Below are 18,069 nucleotides of genomic sequence, written 5' to 3'. Positions count from 1 at the left end.
CCATGTTCCTTTTTGTATGTCCCTTTCCTAACTTTTAATAAACTCCATTTACACCCACATGTCCTGCCATGGGTTCTTCCAGGTAGGACAGAAAGATTTGGAAGTCTTCTGATTACAGACTCCACATCCACCAGCAACATGTGGCGAAACCAGTCAGGAGACCAGATAAAAGCCTTTAGGGCCCAAATCTTGATGCAACAGGGCTATTGATCTCTACAGACCAATGAGAGCTCCATGAACAACTCAGGTCTCCATGAGAAACTTCCATTGTGCTGAACAATTCAGACACCTATGTCCAAGTGAGCCCCAAAAGAAAGAAGTAGGAGAGACAACTTCCCTTGGTAGGTAGGGTCTGCCGCCCCTTGTCAGCGCGAAGCAGATTCAGAAAAAAAAGAACTCCAGCCCTTCAGCAACCTCAAAAAGATTTTTTCAAGATCTTGTCTCTCAGGAGGTATTTGAAGCCAGCTAAAATTAGGGAAAGTTTGGGACGCATAGAAACTTAATATACATTTCAGATTGACCAGGCTCGGGCTCAGGGACTGCCCTAGGAACCCCCCATGACCCTCCCCACTCTTTGATTATTGAGTGGGGATCACCTGGTTCCTCACGTCCCATAGGTCAGCATAAGTTTTAAAAGTATCTGGAGAACAGAAGGAAGCTCTCTTTGCTAGCAGATTCCACCTGGCCCCAACATGCTCCCTTTGTATTTCCTGTCCCTAATTTCTAATAAACTCTATTTACACCCACATGTCCTGCCATGGATTCTTCCCCTCAGGACACAAAGAATTCGGAAGTCTTCTGATCACAGACACCACCCACTCTGGCTGGCAACGCATCCACCAGTAACAAAAGTGCCTTTCTATTTTAATAAACTTTACTATTCCTAATAACCTTTGCTACTGTTCTCACTAAAATAAATAAATAAATAATAACTTTGATGACTTATACACAGCTGGACCTAGACTTAAGGAGAAACAAAATCATCACCATAGCTAAAAAGCAGATTAAAATTCATAACAAGAATTAGTTTCTTGCTGGGTGCCAATGGCTCACACCTGTAATCCTACCTATTTAGGAGGCAGAGATCAGACTAATCACTGTTTGAGGCCAGTCTAGGCAAATAGTCTGTGAGGCCCTATCTCAAAAAATACCTAACACAAGAAAGGGCTGGCAGAGTGGTTCAAGCTGTAGAGCCAGTGTGAGGCTCTGAGTTCAAAGCTCAAGACCACGGCCCCCCCCAATTTTTTTCTCTTTATCAACAGGACTGGTTACACAATTGCCTGTAGGGAACATGAAACCTTTGCAGACATCTCATATTGGAAAATAGCACGCTCCTGGGTATGTATAAAATTAGACTACTCAGGAGTGACAGGTGTGGATGGACGTGGCATTTCTGAATATTCAGCTTTAATATCCACCAGACCTAGTGGTCTGCTCTGTTTGAAATACCATGGAAAATGCTTTAGAAAAATCACAAAATACCTAACTCGATCTAACTTTTTCTCAAGGTTCATAGTCTACACAACAGCAATGATGTACAAAAAGGAGTTTTTAAATTTTTGACTTGTTGTTTTACCTAGAAAGAACAATTCTCATGTACACCAAGCACCAGTTTAAATACAATTATCAAACACCGCCTGTGCCTTGTTGCTCAGCTGAAAGTTCATGTTACACTTTCCATGTCACAACCCCCTCAAGCCAAAGAATATAAAATTAGAAAGGTGGTAAATACTGAGTAATTTAGATCCTTCCCTATCAGATTTATTCCTTTCAAGTAGAACATCCATGAGTGACCAAATGTAAAAGAGGCACTGCATTGTTTGGAACCAGCTCAGGAACAGTTTCTGCCTCCCAGGGGATTAACACACACAGGGGTGAGGAGGCCAAAGGCAACCTTGCTACTCCAAGGCCATACTCTGCATTCCTACGGAGAAGCAACTCTTGCATACACCTACCACTGAGAAAGGAAAGAGGTCCAAGTGACTACAACCCAGGGAGCCCTGAGTTTACCCCCAGTCACCAACACTACCATGTGAGACTCCAGTGAGCATCCCCTTCCTATGTGGAAGTTGGCACCTCTCCCTCTTCTCACTGGTACGTATTATCAGCATGCCTGTTTTAGGCAGCAAAAGCAAAAATGAGATACTTGGGTCTATACACTTTAGAATCAACTATAATTGTTTGGACTGTTGCATTTTTAAATTACAGATCAAAGTGACTCCCAAAAGAAAATTGGGTTCTTCATAAAATGAAATACAGTATATAAAAAGCTGGAATGGTGGTCAATTCAAATATAAAAACTCATATACAAAACTCCTACTTTGGGCTGGTAGTGTGGTTCAAGTGGTAGAGCGTCTGCCTAGTAAGCGTGAGGCCTGGAATTCAAATCCCAGTGCTGCCCCCCAGAAAAAGAAAACCACAAAACTACTTTTTCCTTCCAAACTACTCAGGTTCCTACAGTTGATTCTACCACATAATCGTTCTGCACCGTAATTACACACTAGAGTAAAGTACTAACAAAAGACTTCAGTTTCCAAACTGAGGTTCTCCGTCATAAGACCTGCATTAAAACAGCAGCACCAAAGCAGAGCTGAGAAGCACTTTCCTTAAGCACGGCTTCTTTCTTCCTACTATTGCTCTGCACAATTATTATTTTTAAAATTTTATTCTAGTTTTATTATCATATTATTGTTGTACTGGGGGTATATTTGTGACATTTAAAAAAGTATTTACAATATATCTTAGTTAAATTCACCCCCTCCATCATTCTGCATTTTCTCCTCTCCCCCCACTTCTTTGAATAGTTTCAACAGGTCTCATTTTTCCATTCTCATACATGAATACACAATATTTCCACCATTTTCAACCACCTACACCCTTTCCTTATGTCCTCCCCTCTCCCACTGGAACTAACCCTCAGACAGTACCTATTTTACCTTCCTGTCCTTTGTTTTTGAAAAAAGACCTTTCTGTTCAAGATAACTATACAGGGAGTTTCATTATAACATTTCCATGTATCTATGTATTATATTCCAAATTAGTTCATTCCCTCCATTTTTCTCTTTTCTTCCTTAGTCCCCTTCTTATACTGATTTCAACAGGTTTAAATATTCTATAATCATTCTTATATAGAAAGTACATCAACCATATTCACCTTCTTTACTTCTTGTACTCTCCCCTCCTGTTAGTGCCCTTCCCATAGGTCCTCCTCCTCTGTACTTCCTCAGCCTTTCCCTCCATCCTGTGTGGTTCAACAGTTTTCACTGTATTTTGTTGTGTCTTGCTTCTACACATCTGTGATGTATTTCATAATTATTCACTATCTTTCAGGAAGCAGTCTGGTCTGCAAATGACTGGCTCATCCACTGCCCACTGGGAATGTCAGTGAAAGCAGATTCTCCTCTTAGCACTGCACCATCAGTCAGCCCATTTGAGGAGAAGATGCAAGGCTCACTATTGGATGGATTTTCTCCATAAGCACCATCATACGCTGTTTCATAACTCATAGTTTTTTCCTTAGCCACCATCTTCTTTGCATCCTCCTGGGCAAGCTGTATGTCAAATGCATAGTGTACCTCCTGAACATCTGTGTTTCGTTCAGTGCCTTTCACCTGATCTCTCAAGTCCTCCAGTTTAATGTAGTAATGAACTTTGTCCTGGGCATGGCGACACTGAGCACATCTTGCATTGGATGATGGTATAACAGCACAAAGTTTCTGGATCTGGAATTTTTAGAGGCTTGAAGCCCAAATTCCAAGTTCTTAACTTCTACTCCGAAAACTTCTTTACTAAAAGTTTCATAAATACATTTTCCCATTAAACACTGCTATTTGTGGCTGATATTTCTGTAATTTCTGTACTAGAATACGTACTCCTTCACAAAATTCTTTACTGGAAAGATCTTTGCTGCCTGGTGTCCTCTTGTCCACCATATTGGTACATACAATGCCACATTCCCTGCTAAGCTGTGATCATCCATGTGACTCACCTCAACCTCACTCAGCTCTGACATGAATAGATACTTCCAAAAATGGTTTCCAGGTCCAGGGTTATTATGCTCTTTGTAAGCAGCCATCAGTCCTGGGTTAGTGCCAATAATCACAATGTCCAGAATGAAGGTCAAAATGTCAGGGAGGGTCTTGGTCAAAAGTTCAGCTTCAAAAATATCATGGAAATGGTCTACTTTTCACTTTAAATGTGTCAGTGATTTTTTTTCTTGCTTTTCTTTTTATTTTGTGGACTTGTCAGATTATTTTAATGAGTGATTTTTCTTTGTATTTTTCTGCTTGAGGGTCCATTGAGCTTCTAGGCTTTGTGAATTGGTAGTTTTCATCTTATCTGGAAAATCATTAACCATTATTTCTGCAAAATATTTTTATGCCCCAATCTTTCTCTCCTCTCATTCTGAGACTGCAATTTTATGCACGTTAAAACACTTGATGTTGACCCAGCCACTGTCCTTTTTTTCAGCCTTTTTTCTCCCTCTGTGTCACTCTGGAAAATTCCTATGATCCTATCTTCAAGGGTTTTTTTTTTTTTCCCCTTCTGTAGTTTCCAATCTACTTTAAAATCCTACCCAATAAATTTATTTCAGATGTAATATTTTTCATTGCTAGAATCCATTTAATTCTTTTTTCATTGTTTTCTTTTTCTCTGGTGAGCTTTCCTTTTCACTAGCAGGATATCATTTTGCCTAGTATATTACTATTTTCCTTTAATTCCACACATATACTTAAAACAGTTGTTTACAAGTTCTTGTCTGCTTTTTTTATTATCTCTGTCATCTCAGGGTCAATTTATCTTGTTTTTGTTTGGTTGTTTGCTGGAGTTTTGTTTTGTTTGGTTTGGTTTGGTTGTTTTGGGATCTCACTGTGAAGGCCAGACTGTCTTCAAATAAATGAGGGATCCTCCTACCTCCACCTAACAAGTTCTGGGATTGCAAGTGTGTACCACCACCCTTGACTTCATATTGGTTTGTTGTTGGGTCTTTTTCTTTTTTTTTTTTTAAAGTCTGGTTATGGGTCACATTTTCTTGATTGTTTTTCATGTCTGGAAATTTTATATTTTATGCTGGATGCTAATTTTGTGTGTGTTTGGTACTGGGGTTTGAACTTAGGGCCTTTACCTTGAGCCACTCCACCAGCCCTTTTTATGATGGGTATTTTCAAGATAGGGTCTCATGAATTATTTGCCCGGGCTGGCTTCAATCCTTGATCCTCCTCTCCTGATCTCTGCCTCTTGAGTAGCTAGGGTTACAGGCATGAGCCACCAGTGCCTAGCTTGATGCTAAATTTCTTGACTTTACAGGATGTTGTGTTTTGTTTTGGCAGATAGTAATTTATAGCAGGAAAGCTTGATTCTTTTGAGGATTATTTTAAGCTTTTTGAGAAAGTCTTTAGTGGCGCATAGTCTTGGGTTACAGTAGCCCTACTGTTCTGGGTCACAGTTGAATGCTCAGAGGATTTAGTGAGGTCTCTTGATTATCTTCTAGCATAGGGAGACCCAGTAGCTGTTCTCTGCTAGGCCTGCGGAGTCTCACCCTGCATGTGCTTAGGTGTATCTGGCTAAAGACCTAAGGAGATCCCAGCACAGATTCCTGGAGCTCCTTCTCTATACGCCCTTCTCGCTAGTACACTGACCCACAAACCCTAGCTGCTTTGGCAACCTCCACTGTTGGTCTCAGCTGTATGGTGCTAGGATGGCACCTCACTGAAGCATGAGAAGGTTCCTTCAAGCAGAAAGCCAGGGAGACAGTGGGATTCACTATCTTTCCTTTCCCTTGATGTTACAGTTTTGCACTGCCTATTCTACAATGTCCAAAACAGCTGCTTCACATATTTTGTCCAGTTTTATAATTGTTTATGGTAGGAGGGTCATAACAGTACAGAATTTCAGATACCACATTATATAACTTGCCCATAATTTGATGGGCATTTAAGTTGTTCCAAACGAAGGAATAGTTCAAGGATCATGTGTGCAGCCCTGGGTTCAATTCCTACTTCTGCCACTTATTAGCTGTGGCTTGAGGGAGTTGCCAGCAATTATAAAATGGGTAAATAATGACAAAAACCATTTCATAGAGTTGCTCTGTTAAGTCCACAAGATACTATATGTGAAATGCTTAGAACAGTTCCTGGGACAGGTGAGTACTCAAAACTGTTAGCTATTGTCATTTGGTATTTTTACTATTACAAACAAGTTAGCTGTGAGTATTCTGGAACATCCTCTTTTTTCACGGTTTTGGTGGTACTGGGGTTTGAACTCAGGGCTTCACACTTGCCAGGAACATTCTTGTGTGAGTATATCTTTGGAGTTGCTGGGTCACTGAATATCTTGCCAAATGTTCTTTTTGCTTCTAGCCCCAGTACATTTTAATATATGTATTTAGCCAGAAGTTCAAGATGTTTATGCTTTGTTACAATATTCAAGCATAGTGACTTCATGTTAACAGACAAGCTAAATTATTCACTTGTTTTCCTAGACAGATATACTGCACTTAGATAGTTAATAGTGGACTACATTAATTTCTTTGGCAGCTAAACTGGCAAAACAAAATATTCAAGAAACAGATTTCCAAAGAATAAGCTTCGGCTCAGCAGCGTCAGTTTTGAGCCTTTTCAGTATGTTCCAGGAAGAAGAGGCTGGGAGAATATCTGCTTCCTTCCTAAACAGGAAGGAAGCTGAAAGATAGTTCAAAACCATAAATTTTCTTCAGCTGAACTCAGATTCCTCCCCCATATTCCCACCTTGCCTCCTCTGACTTCAGAATCCATGGAGCAGCTAGAGACAAAACTAGAAAGAAAAAAACACTTCTTCGGTTGTTAAAAAAATGTATCTAAAAATACGTCCATTTCTTTGACTAGAATAAGGTTTTTTAAGTAGTTGGTGGGAGTGTGAGAGAGAGAGAGAGAGAGAGAGAGTTTGTGTGTGTGTGTGTGTGTGTGGTGCTGGGGATACGACCTAAGGCCCTTGTGCTTGTGCTTAACCACTGAGTTACTTCCCCCAGCCCCTCCTAGGATAAGTATTTTAAAACTCATGAAGTTTGGACATGTGCCTTATCTTTAGCTAGTGAACAAATGACTTGGAAAAGCAAACATCTGGAGAAATTAGATATAAATTGTGTCTGACAATAAAATGTGCTTATCCTTTACTTGCCTAACTGGTATTAATGACTTAGGAGTGGTCAATGCCCAAAGACAGGCAACTGTGGGTAGGTGAGTACATTCCAGTGGAAACCAAAGTATTTTTAATCAACCACTAAGTGACTACACCATTCACAGAGCAATTGGCTTAACTGAATTAAGCAGCTGAATTTGAATGTATGATTAAATTACAGAGTTGATCATCTATCTATTAAATTCTGGGTCAACTCATTTTATTATAAGTATACTAAGGCTAGAGAAACCAAGACAAAGAGTGCCAAGAGTTTTCTAACAGAAGTGCGCTAATTTGCCCTTCATGATCTCATAATCTAAACTGTTGCCAAGCCTATGACAAAACCTCTAAATTTTGTTAATCAGATGGGCAAAAATTAAGTTTTTTAAATTATGGGACAGAGTTTAAGCATCCTTTTGTGTTTACTGGCTCTAGTTTTTTCTTATGACTGCCTACTGTTCTCACTCATTTTGGTAAGACAAAAAAGATCTCTCATAAGTCCAGTCCAGGTGTGATATACTGTCAGGGTTGTACAGTCATGGGAACTTTGCCAGAAGAGAGAGGAAGCAGTGACAAGTTTTAAAGAACCACAATGAGTGATAATCCCATTAGAAGGAGGTTACAAAAGGATTCTGAAAGATGTAAGTCTATTGGTGGACAGATGCTGGGTGTGGTAGGAGCTGAGTTTTGATAGAATGCAGAACAAAAATGGTCAAGGGGGCCCAATAATCAATTCTTTCATAGCTTGCAGTACATTAGCAGTAGCTACAATTGCTCTCATACAAGGAGACAACCCTTTAGCTACAGGGTCTAACCATGGGCTATCATACTCAGTAGGCTTATGCTTACCTCCCCGTTGGGGGTTAGTTCATCTAAGGTATTTCCACCTTGTTCAAAGAGAAAGAAGGAAGATGAAAGATAAAGTCACAGAGACTGGCTTACTCAAGGAAGTTTCCATTTTCTCTGCCCACAGTAAAGATCCAGGTTGGTCACCCTAAAGGAATGTGTACAAAGTTGTGTTATAGCAGAAAAATTTGGAATCTACTGTCTATACTACCCTGCTGACTATAAAAATCCTTATAACTGTCTTTTGGTTGTTGGTGTTAGGAAGAAAGAATTCCTTTTTTATTTTCTGAGGGTCAAAATTAAGATCTTGTTCTGAAATCCAATGACATAAATATTTAACTTAGGCAAGTGAAAACTGAGGTTCCTCCCTAGAGACTGTGGCCTTTGGTTGCTAATATCTTAGATAAATGACAGCTGTGTTGCAGAGATGCCCAGTGGGGGTGTAAGCAAAGTGGTCATCAGTGCATTGTGTAAGAGTGGAATGGTAGGGAATTCTACTTCTACTCAATCTGCCTTTAGGATCTGAGACAAATAAACATGGCTCTCTTTGTATCCTTGGGTCATCACTGGCCAGGTATCCTGTTATAATTCCCAAGATCTGAAAGTCTAACAGCTGGGTCGTTTTCTTTTCAGCAGCGTTTTGGAGAGTTTGTCAGCTCAGTAAGGCAGGAGTATCCATCCTGGCCCAGATAAGCTGACTTTGCTTCACTAATGTGCTAAGTGCTTCTCCAACCAATCAATGAAGGTTGAACTGAAAAGGGAGGAGATCTCACAGTTTCCTCATCGTTTCCAGGCCAGGATATTATTTAAAGACATTTTCCAGGCTACCACATTCCTTACACACAGGTTTGTCTGGGTCCTGAGTACATTGCTATGTTTTTTTTTTTTTTTTCCCAGTCAACAGCTTGCAGGAAGACCACAGGATGTATTTACAGAGGTCTTTTGCTAATGTGGCAGCATCCATCAAGTCAGTGACCCTTTTCTTTGAAAAATCTTGTAAGGGGATTTGCTGACTGTTCCTTCTATCCCCTTTTCAGCATGTCCTACACCAACAAGCCTGTGTATCGACTGGTAAAGGTCAGAGTAGCCAGGCTCATAGATCTTAGAAACAAAGAGAAATTCTTAATAAAGGCAAGAAGACACAATAGGGGTCTGGGAACCCTTAGCTATTGTTCTGAGCTCTGGGTTAGTCCAGGGGGAGGAGGATGAAGAGGGAGTCCCAGGACCTCCTTCATTTGGTTTAACTTTTATAGGACTTTAAACAATGAGCTTACTTTGAAAGGAATGAGCAGGGTAACTGGAAAAGGAAGGTTCAGACAAGGCCAAGTGAATGGTGGGGGATGAAGAAGAAAGAGAAGAAGCAGAGGGCAGACAGACAGAGGAAGCAGGGCTCAGTTTGGGTGTAATTTTAATTCCAGAAGCTTTGGAAATCTTTTCTAGTTTACAGTCTTTGAGCTGGCTTTGCATTTTTTGATTTTTTTTTTTTTTTTTTTTTTTTTGTCTAGGCTGGCCTCAAACTTGTGATCCTCCTGCCTCATCTTCTTCACCTCGTTGACTACTGGTATGCGCCACCATGACCGGCGTTACTGTCTTTTGGAAAGACAATTTTGGATTTTTGTCGTTCTATGTACCTCCAAATACCAAAGTATGAGTCCTATTTGGGCTGTGTGGTTTTTGTTTGTTTTGTTTTTTTGGTGGGACTGGAATTTTGAAATCAGGACTTTGCCCTTGATAAGCAGGCACTCTACTGCTTGAGCCACACCTCCAGTCCATTTTACTCTGGTTATTTTGGTGATGGGGGGTCTTTTGAATTATTTGCCTGCGCTGGCCTCGAACCATGATTCTACTGATCTCAGTGCCTCCCCACCCCCCCAAGTAGCTAGGACTGCAGGTGCGAGCCATCAGTGCCTGGCTGACTGTTTTTTTTTATCTTTGTCCTTCCATTTGTCTATGGAGAAAGGCTAGTTTGCAGATGTCATAATGGATGGGGGGGGCGGACATGTGATTCAAAATTACTTTTAGTAAAGTTGGTCCATCATGTCAAGGGTTCACAGGATGAAGAATGGTAAGTTTTGTACAGCCATTCTAAAGCTGCATCCTTAGACTGTGAACTCCCCATGAGAACAAAGAAAAAACAGAAAACAAACATTTGGGACAGAGCCAGTACCAAAAAACATCCCACAAAGGCCTTCTGAACCAAGGTGGGAGATTGGGAAGACAAGATGACTCACCCACTAAGATCAGGGCCACTGGGGAAGAAGTGGGGCACAGAAGGCCCCAGCAGGTACCATGCTCAAGTCCATGTGTCACTGAAGAGCAATGAAGGATCATTTTTGCTTCCCACTTCTGACATCATGAAGTGTCAACCAATCTAAAATGAAACCAACAAAGAAGTAGCAAAGAGGCTTGTTATTCACAGTTGTTAAAGAGAAGGAGAGGAAAAAAGAAAACAAAAAGACAAAAGGCAGCTTGCACAAGCTATTTGCCAAGGAAGGTGACTGGTGCAGACAACCTATCCGAATGCTAGCTCTGGGTGAAAAGTTCATGTGTGGCCATTGCAGCTGTCATAGCAGGGTGTTTTAGCTAGAGACATGCAAGAATGCCCTCCTAGAATAGTTCCTCATCCCATTTAGATCCTATAAGTGATTTCTGTCAGAAGTTTCACTACTGTCACATAGTAAATACTCAACCACTCACTGCTATTACTAACACTAAAAGAAAGGACAATGGCCTCACAACCAAAGGTCTGGGTTCATTTCCTGGTTTCAAACAATAGCAAAAAAACTCTACTTAGTGTAAAGTGGAGAAAAAGAAATTGATTGGCTCCACTAGCCAGATAGGTCATACAAATAAAGAACTCTAACAGTCTGGGGATGTAGTTCAAGTACAGTGCTTGCCTAGAATGCCCAAGGCACTGGGTTCAATCACTAGCACTACAACAGCCACCCCCCCCAAAAAAAACCCAAGAGCTTCAGGAACCCAGGTCTCTGGGTTCAACACTTTCTATTTGTCTCTGCTTTTCTTTCCCTATTGGCCTTTTTCTCTTACTGAGAGAGGTTTCTCCAGGTGACAGAAAATATGGCTGTACCTGCTAAGTGACCCTAGCAAAAAGAATGCTCTCTTAGCCCTGCCTTCATGGAACAATTCTAGGGAAAGACTCTGGGTCTTATGTCTGACCTCTGGGCCAATCACTATTGTTAGATGGAAGAGGGGTGAGTTACTCTATTTGGCCAGGCCTAGTACACAAGGCCAGCATCAAACCTGAGCTCAGGAGAACAGGGTCTGTTCCTTCTTGTGGGAAGTCACAAATCAGAAAGCAATCACAAACTACTGTAGTAGAGTAACAAGCCACATGATGGTGTTTCAGTCAAAATGGGTTGATTAAGTAACACTGGTCCCGTAACGCTACACGGCGTAGTGACACCACACTGTTAAATTTGTGTGCGTGCACCCTATGGTGTTCCCACAATGATGAAATAGCGTCACAACACATCTGTTCTTAAGTAACACATCGCTGCATTTCTATCCCATACCTACTGCATGATATCAGGTCTCACACAGTCTTGTGACTTTCTGTTCCTTCATGATAAAATGGAAATAGTAATTTCTTACCTATCTCATGTAATTTTTTTAACAATGACGACCAAAAGACACAAGTTATATGAAATGGCACTTGTGTTATTATCTTAACTAACAATTAACAGGAGTTTGGTTGGGCCAAACTCCTTTAACCAAGTTCCCTAGATAACAATTTATTAATTTGTGGAGAAAGTCATCAAAAACTTTTCACAAGCAAAAATGGTACAAAATAACAGTATTAAACTAAGATATCTTGTCTTAAATGACAAGTTAGGGAACCCATCTTAGAAACTGAGTTATTATCAAAAGCCTTACCTCACAGAGACAATAATAAAAATAAAATAAAAGATAGGTTGACCAGCTCTATTCAGTATGCAGATAAGGAATCTGGGATCCAGAGAGGTTGACCTGACTTGTCCAAGGTTATGTAACAGAAGGTGGAGTAGCAGGCATAGGCCCCAGGTATTTCCAGCACCAACCCTAAATTCCTATCCACCACATTTCTCCCCTCCTTGCTACAGCCTGATGGATCCTTCTCCACATCTGAAGTAAATTTAGACTAGAATTAGATTTTCAATTGATATTGCAGTTATTAGGATAGAAGGTAGAGGGGATTGGAAGACGCCCTCCAGAGAGCTGGAATGTACTGCTTCGTTCCTGCATTTTGGAGCTCACAGTACTAGTGGGGAGGCAAGTAGTTCAGGACTGCAAAGCAACATTCCTGTCTTGCTCTGGTGCAGGCAGCTGTGGGGAAACTAAGCAATATGTAGCAAATGCTCAACAAATCACTGAAACTTTGCCAAGAAGCAATTTGGCAATAAGTAACCAGAGCCTAAAAATGATTTTTTTAATCATTTGCTCTACTAAGTATGCATGTAGAGTTACCATAAGGAAATTCTCAGAAATCTAAGCCAGCATTTACATACAAAGATGTTAATCAACACAGTATTCATACAAGCAGAAAATTCTAAGCCAGGCGTGGTGGTGCAGACCAAGGTTCCAGCTACTGGGGAGGCAGAGGCAGGAGGATGTCGGTTGGGGCCAGTCCAGGACCCTGAGAGCCTGTCTGATAAACAAACTAAAAACAAAAAGGACTGGGGAAGTGCTTCTGTAGCAAGTGTGAAGCCCTGAATTTAATCCCCAGAATCATAAAAAAAAAAAAAAAAGAGTTCTACACAAAGGTCCAACATTAAAGAAATGGTTAAATATATTAGGGTCTATCTGTCTATCTATCTATCTATCTTAGTCACATACTATATAAAATTTCAGCCAATGAGAAACCACATATAGGACAATGGTCCCACAAAATTATGATGGAGCCAAAAAATTCCTATCACCCAGTGGTGTTGAGGTGCTACACATTACTCCCATGTTTGTGGTGTAAGCAAACCTGCCACTCTTCCACTCGGATAAAAGTGTATCATCTTCAGTGACGTGCACTACAAAATACTTGATAATACAGAACTGTTAAAATGCACAATACTACACTTTTCACTGTTACGTTAGGCTGCATTCCTTCTATTATACACACAAAAAAAAGAACAAGACTTACTGTATGTGGTGTTACGCCAGCAGTCTCAAATATCTTAGATTTACTGTTTCCCTTGATAACATTAAAAGGCCACATAGAATGACTGACCTATTCTACCTAAGTTGGGTAAGTACGTTCAATGGTGTTTGCACAATATGAAATTGCTGAACAATGCATTTCTTAAAATATATCCTGTTCTTTTTGTTTTGATGGTGGAGTTTGAACTCAGGACCCACACCTTGAGCCACTCCATCAGCCCTCCTTTTGAGATAGGTGTTTTCAAGATAGGGTCTTGCAAACTATTTGCCTGGGCTGGCTTCAAACCATGATCCCTCTGATCTCTGCCTCCTGAGTAGCTAGGATTACAAGTGTGAACCACCGGCACCCGGCTAAAAGCCAACCTTTTTTTGGTGGAACTGGGATTTGAACTCAGGGCCTCATGCTAACTAGGCAGGCACTCTATCACTTGAGCCATTCCACCAGCCCTTATATCCTGTTCTTTAAGGGGTGCCTGACTATGTACACACACACACACACATAAATGATGACTCACTGTAGTGAAATAAACAATATTTTCCCCATCAAAAAATTCCTTAGTCTTTTTGTTTCGTTTCAAAGAGAGGTGATTTGTAAAGCTGCACTAGGATACCAGCAAAAAGCTTACACAGCTTGGAGCACTCCAGACCAATCAACTCCCTAACCCGGAGGCCTGAGACTTACCTAGCCAGGCCTGACTTCTAAGGTTTTATAAAGGCAGGTGCACAAGGCAGGAGGAAGAGGTACCCCAAAGAAGCAAAAACAGTAAAACTGACTGTCAACTAGGGTGACCTTGTGCCAAAAACATGTATTGAACTCATTATTTAGGAGCTTCTGCACGGAGGAACTAAAAGGTAGGAAAGAGGTCTTGAGCAAGTTCCAGTCCCAGATTTCCAGGTTCTCATGTGTGGCTTCAGTGCTTGGGTCCTCAATTACCTTTCTATAAAATAGTGAGTTGAATATGCTTGTCTTTAAAGTCTTTATGCTCTACACACCCATAACAAGAAGACTGCATTGGAGGAACCCCACAAGTTCATCCTGTGTGACACTCCCAAACCCCCTGCAGTATTAGAGAGTAATAAAAAAAAAACCAAAACCCTGCTACTAGTTCTGCCTTCGTCTTACCTGGAGAACTATTATAAAAGACCTTTCTTTTTGTTTTTTGGTGGCACTAGGGTTTGAACTTGTTTGCTAGGCAGGCACTCTTACCAACTGAGCCACTCCACCAGCCCAGAACTTTTCTTAAAGATTGATTCAGCTAACTCTTCTAGTGCCTACTGTATGCTGGGCATGGGACTCACTACAACCCTGTATGTTACCAAATTTCACACAAACCAGATCCTGAGAAAATGGCTCTGGTCTTTAGTAGGCGTGAAGGCCTGTCACTGAGAGAAGGCTGCAGGAAGGGCAGCAACTAGCACTCTTCCTTCTGTGCTTGTTGACTTTGTAAAGGATCCAATCCATTGTCCAGCTGTTATGTCTGATTCTTTGTCAAAACAGTCCCAAACTTAAATACCCATCTCATGTGCTTTCCCATGGTATTTAGCAGTTATTTACTTAAATATGGCTTGGTTAAAATCAGCATTAGAATCTTAATCTGATTTCACTCTGTTTCCAGAGGAGTAAATTTAACCAGAACAATTAGTATTCACAAGTGCCAACCTGAAATTAAGCCTGTGGTTCACATCCCGAATAAGGCAAGTTAACTTAGGATCAGCAGAGTCCACAAGGCAAAGGAATTATCTAGTGCGCTCCAACACCCCTCCTCCCCGCCTTAGGACTGAAAATGCCTTTTTTAGTCTGTCTGACCATCTGTGTAGGGGGAGTATGAGAATACAATGGGAGACTTACCTAGGGGCCTATATGCTTGTTGGCCTGTATTTTTCCAAATTGAAAGGATTGGTCAACAAATTTACGTGAGAGTCCACATAGAACTCTAAAGTAGGATTCTTCAAATATACCATCATGCACTGTTTAAACACTGTGATATGTTCTCAGAAATGTTTCATTAGGCAACTCCATCATTGTATGAACATCATAGACTATACTTACACAAACCTAGATGGTGAGGCCTACACAAATAGCCAAATGGTATATGTACATACGTATATATGGAATAGTCTACTGATCCTAGGGCCATGATGGACAAAATAACATGAAATTAAATCAAGCACAAAAGACACAAGTGCATGACACAATCAAGACACTCAGGTGAACACAAGGCCATGATGGACAAAATAACATGAAATTAAATCAAGCACAAAAGACACAAGTGCATGACACAATCAAGACACTCAGGTGAACACAAGGCCACGATGGACAAAATAACATGAAATTAAGTCAAGCACAAAAGACACAAGTGCATGACACAATCAAGACACTCAGGTGAACACAAGGCTGCTGCCAGGGTGATACGGAATACTGCTTTATGGTAAACTTTGTCTTATATAAACCAAAGGAGTACATTCTAAAATAATGCTAAAAAGTATAGAATAATAATTGCACATACCAGTAACATAGTCACGTGTTATCGCTATCAAGTGTTATGTACCATATGGACTTGCATTCACTGTATTTTTACCTAGCTGGCAGCACAGGTGTGTTTACACCAGCATCACCACAAACGTGAGTAATGTATTTGCCTGTCACACGACAACTTCGCTGGATCATACGAATTTTTCAGCTCCATGGGACTAAATGGAACTACCTTGGTATATGGGGTCTGCTGTTGACCAAAACATTGTTATGCAAGACATGATTTTATTTCAGAATTCACAGTCCTCACCCCCAGAAGATTACAACCTTCCTAGGGAGATAACCAAAATATATAACAGTAACGTAAGAACACAAACTGCTTAAGTGCTGAGCAACAGAAAGATCAAGTAATTTTGCAACTATCCTTCCAATCTATGACCTACTTGCTTGTCTGCCTTCCCCGGTGTCTTGGCTAGTCCTGGCCCCTGTGGTAATGGACTTTGTATTCCTAGCACCTAACCAAGTAATTGACAAACGGGAGACGCTGTTGAATAAAGCACTTTATGAGTGGTGTTGCATAGGTGAGGTTAACCAAGGAACCATGCTGGAAGACCCCTTTTACCCCAATTACTAAATTGGGGGTATTGCATGCTCGTTATAAAGTATTCAGAAGCTATTAAAGAAAATGCAAATTATTTTGCTCTACCCAGCCAGAAATAATCACTGTTATCATTTCCTTCTACTTGCCTTCTATTGAGTGGCTAATTCTAAAGCCATAATTTTATCACATTATTTTTAATACTGCATAATATTCCAATGACAGGTATCTAAGATATTTCTAATTGTTGCTATCAACACAACAGCTTCAACAATTTATTTATATCTATATCCCTAAATATGGAATTACTGGGAACATTTTTAAGAATCTAAATAAAGTTGTCAAACTATTCTTCCAAAAAGTTTCACTAGGGTTGGGGATGTAGCTCATTGGTAGAGTACTTACCTAGCATGCGTAAGGTCCTGGATTTGATCCCCAGCACCCATCTCCGAGAAAAATAAAAATAAAAACAAGAACCTTACAAAAACTTAATCATTTTATATCTTACATTCTCACCAGCAGTTAAAACACAGCTTCTCTCCCACTGTATTTTTAATATACAAGAAATGACTTAAACAAGCACTTCTCTCCTGTTATTCAGTGTGCACAAGTTTCACACATAGTTGTAATCAAGAAAGCCATACTCCTTTCATTTCACTGAGTACTTCCTACCATCAATATAGTTCTCATCTTAATCGTTTTAACTCACCCTTTAATTCCCATCGTACCGATATATTCCCATGAGCTTGGGAGTTTTTTCATGATCAGAACTTGGGGTTGTTTTCTTCTGTAATTAAACTTGCTAATTTTTGCATCTTTGTCTCTCCACCCCCTACTTTCCCAAGAGTGAAATTACTCCATCAAAAGAGTACAGGGATTCAAATCAAATGGATTTCTACCAGAAATCTAGCCAAACTTCTAGTCTGTTCTGTATCACCCTCTCCTGACAAGTAGGTGCTTGATGCTTTAGAGTCAGGTTTCCTTGCCCTGAGATACTGAGCCACCCCAAAGTCTGCCAAAACTAGTGAGAGACAGCAGAGCCAAGGGATTCAGACCACAGGCCATTTATGAGCCCGGTCCCTGCCACTTACAAGCTATGTGAGAACACACTTAACCTCCTCCACCTCAGTTTTTTCATCTGTGATTGAGATTAGTAATAGCTCAGTCTTGTAGCATTTTTATGAGAATAAAATAAGTTAATGTTTGTAAAACACTAAGAACAGTGCTTAGTGCATAGTAAGTGTCATGGGTTTGATTCCCAGGACTGAAAAAGAAAATTGAGCACCTAAATTCTGGGTCTCTTCAGGACTGCAACACCTTCTGAACTGGCACCCCACCTTTGGTGTGTTCCCACTCCTCTTCCCAAAACCCAGAGATCTGAGTCCCAAGTCTCTCCTTAAAGATCACCTAGGACTCCAGGCACCTCCAGGCTAGAGGAGAAAAGTCTCACCTTGATGTTCAAGACTTTTCACATGGGCCATGGAAGTGCCAGGCGATGCTGGGATCGTTATTTATGGATCCCAGTTTGTTTAAGAAACAAAACAAACAAATAGACAATCAGGGTTACAAAAATTATGGGGCATTTTAAATAATATACTGAGCAAATCGGGCATTACCAACCCTCCTAACCACCACCAAATTATGCTGTTCATAAAATGACTGCAGTTGCAAAGGTTCTCATACTGCTACCTGACGCAGCATAAAAGGCAGAACACCCGAGGTGTGGCAGTGGGAGCTTTGATTCCTGGAGGGTCAGCTCTGGTGACTCTGGCAAAAGCGTTCATAGCCTAAAATCAGGTCAGCACCCCTGCCCCTCCTGCGGGAAGCCCTGACCCTAAAAGCCTTGGCC

At 40.7% G+C, this 18,069-nt stretch overlaps 1 long non-coding RNA gene, 1 other non-coding gene and 1 pseudogene across 2 annotated transcripts in view; all 3 read right to left on the bottom strand.

Annotated features, from left to right (window-relative positions):
* LOC141413835 (uncharacterized) overlaps positions 1-18,069 on the bottom strand; it is a 60,859-nt gene that overhangs the window by 41,330 nt on the left and 1,460 nt on the right. Inside the window, exon 2 of the long non-coding RNA XR_012438769.1 lies at positions 10,233-10,372. This is a non-coding gene — a long non-coding RNA (uncharacterized lncRNA). The remainder of the gene's footprint in view (positions 1-10,232; positions 10,373-18,069) is intronic.
* Positions 3,161-4,075, bottom strand: LOC109701630 (G/T mismatch-specific thymine DNA glycosylase pseudogene; annotated as a pseudogene).
* Trnat-agu (transfer RNA threonine (anticodon AGU)) lies at positions 13,520-13,592 on the bottom strand. The gene has a single exon. It is a non-coding gene; the product is annotated as a tRNA-Thr (tRNA).

The sequence above is a fragment of the Castor canadensis genome, chromosome 1 (assembly GCF_047511655.1).
Source record: "Castor canadensis chromosome 1, mCasCan1.hap1v2, whole genome shotgun sequence".
NCBI classification, from domain to species: domain Eukaryota; kingdom Metazoa; phylum Chordata; class Mammalia; order Rodentia; family Castoridae; genus Castor; species Castor canadensis.
Note: the sequence above shows the minus strand (reverse complement) of the source record. Positions and strands in the feature narration are given on the sequence as shown.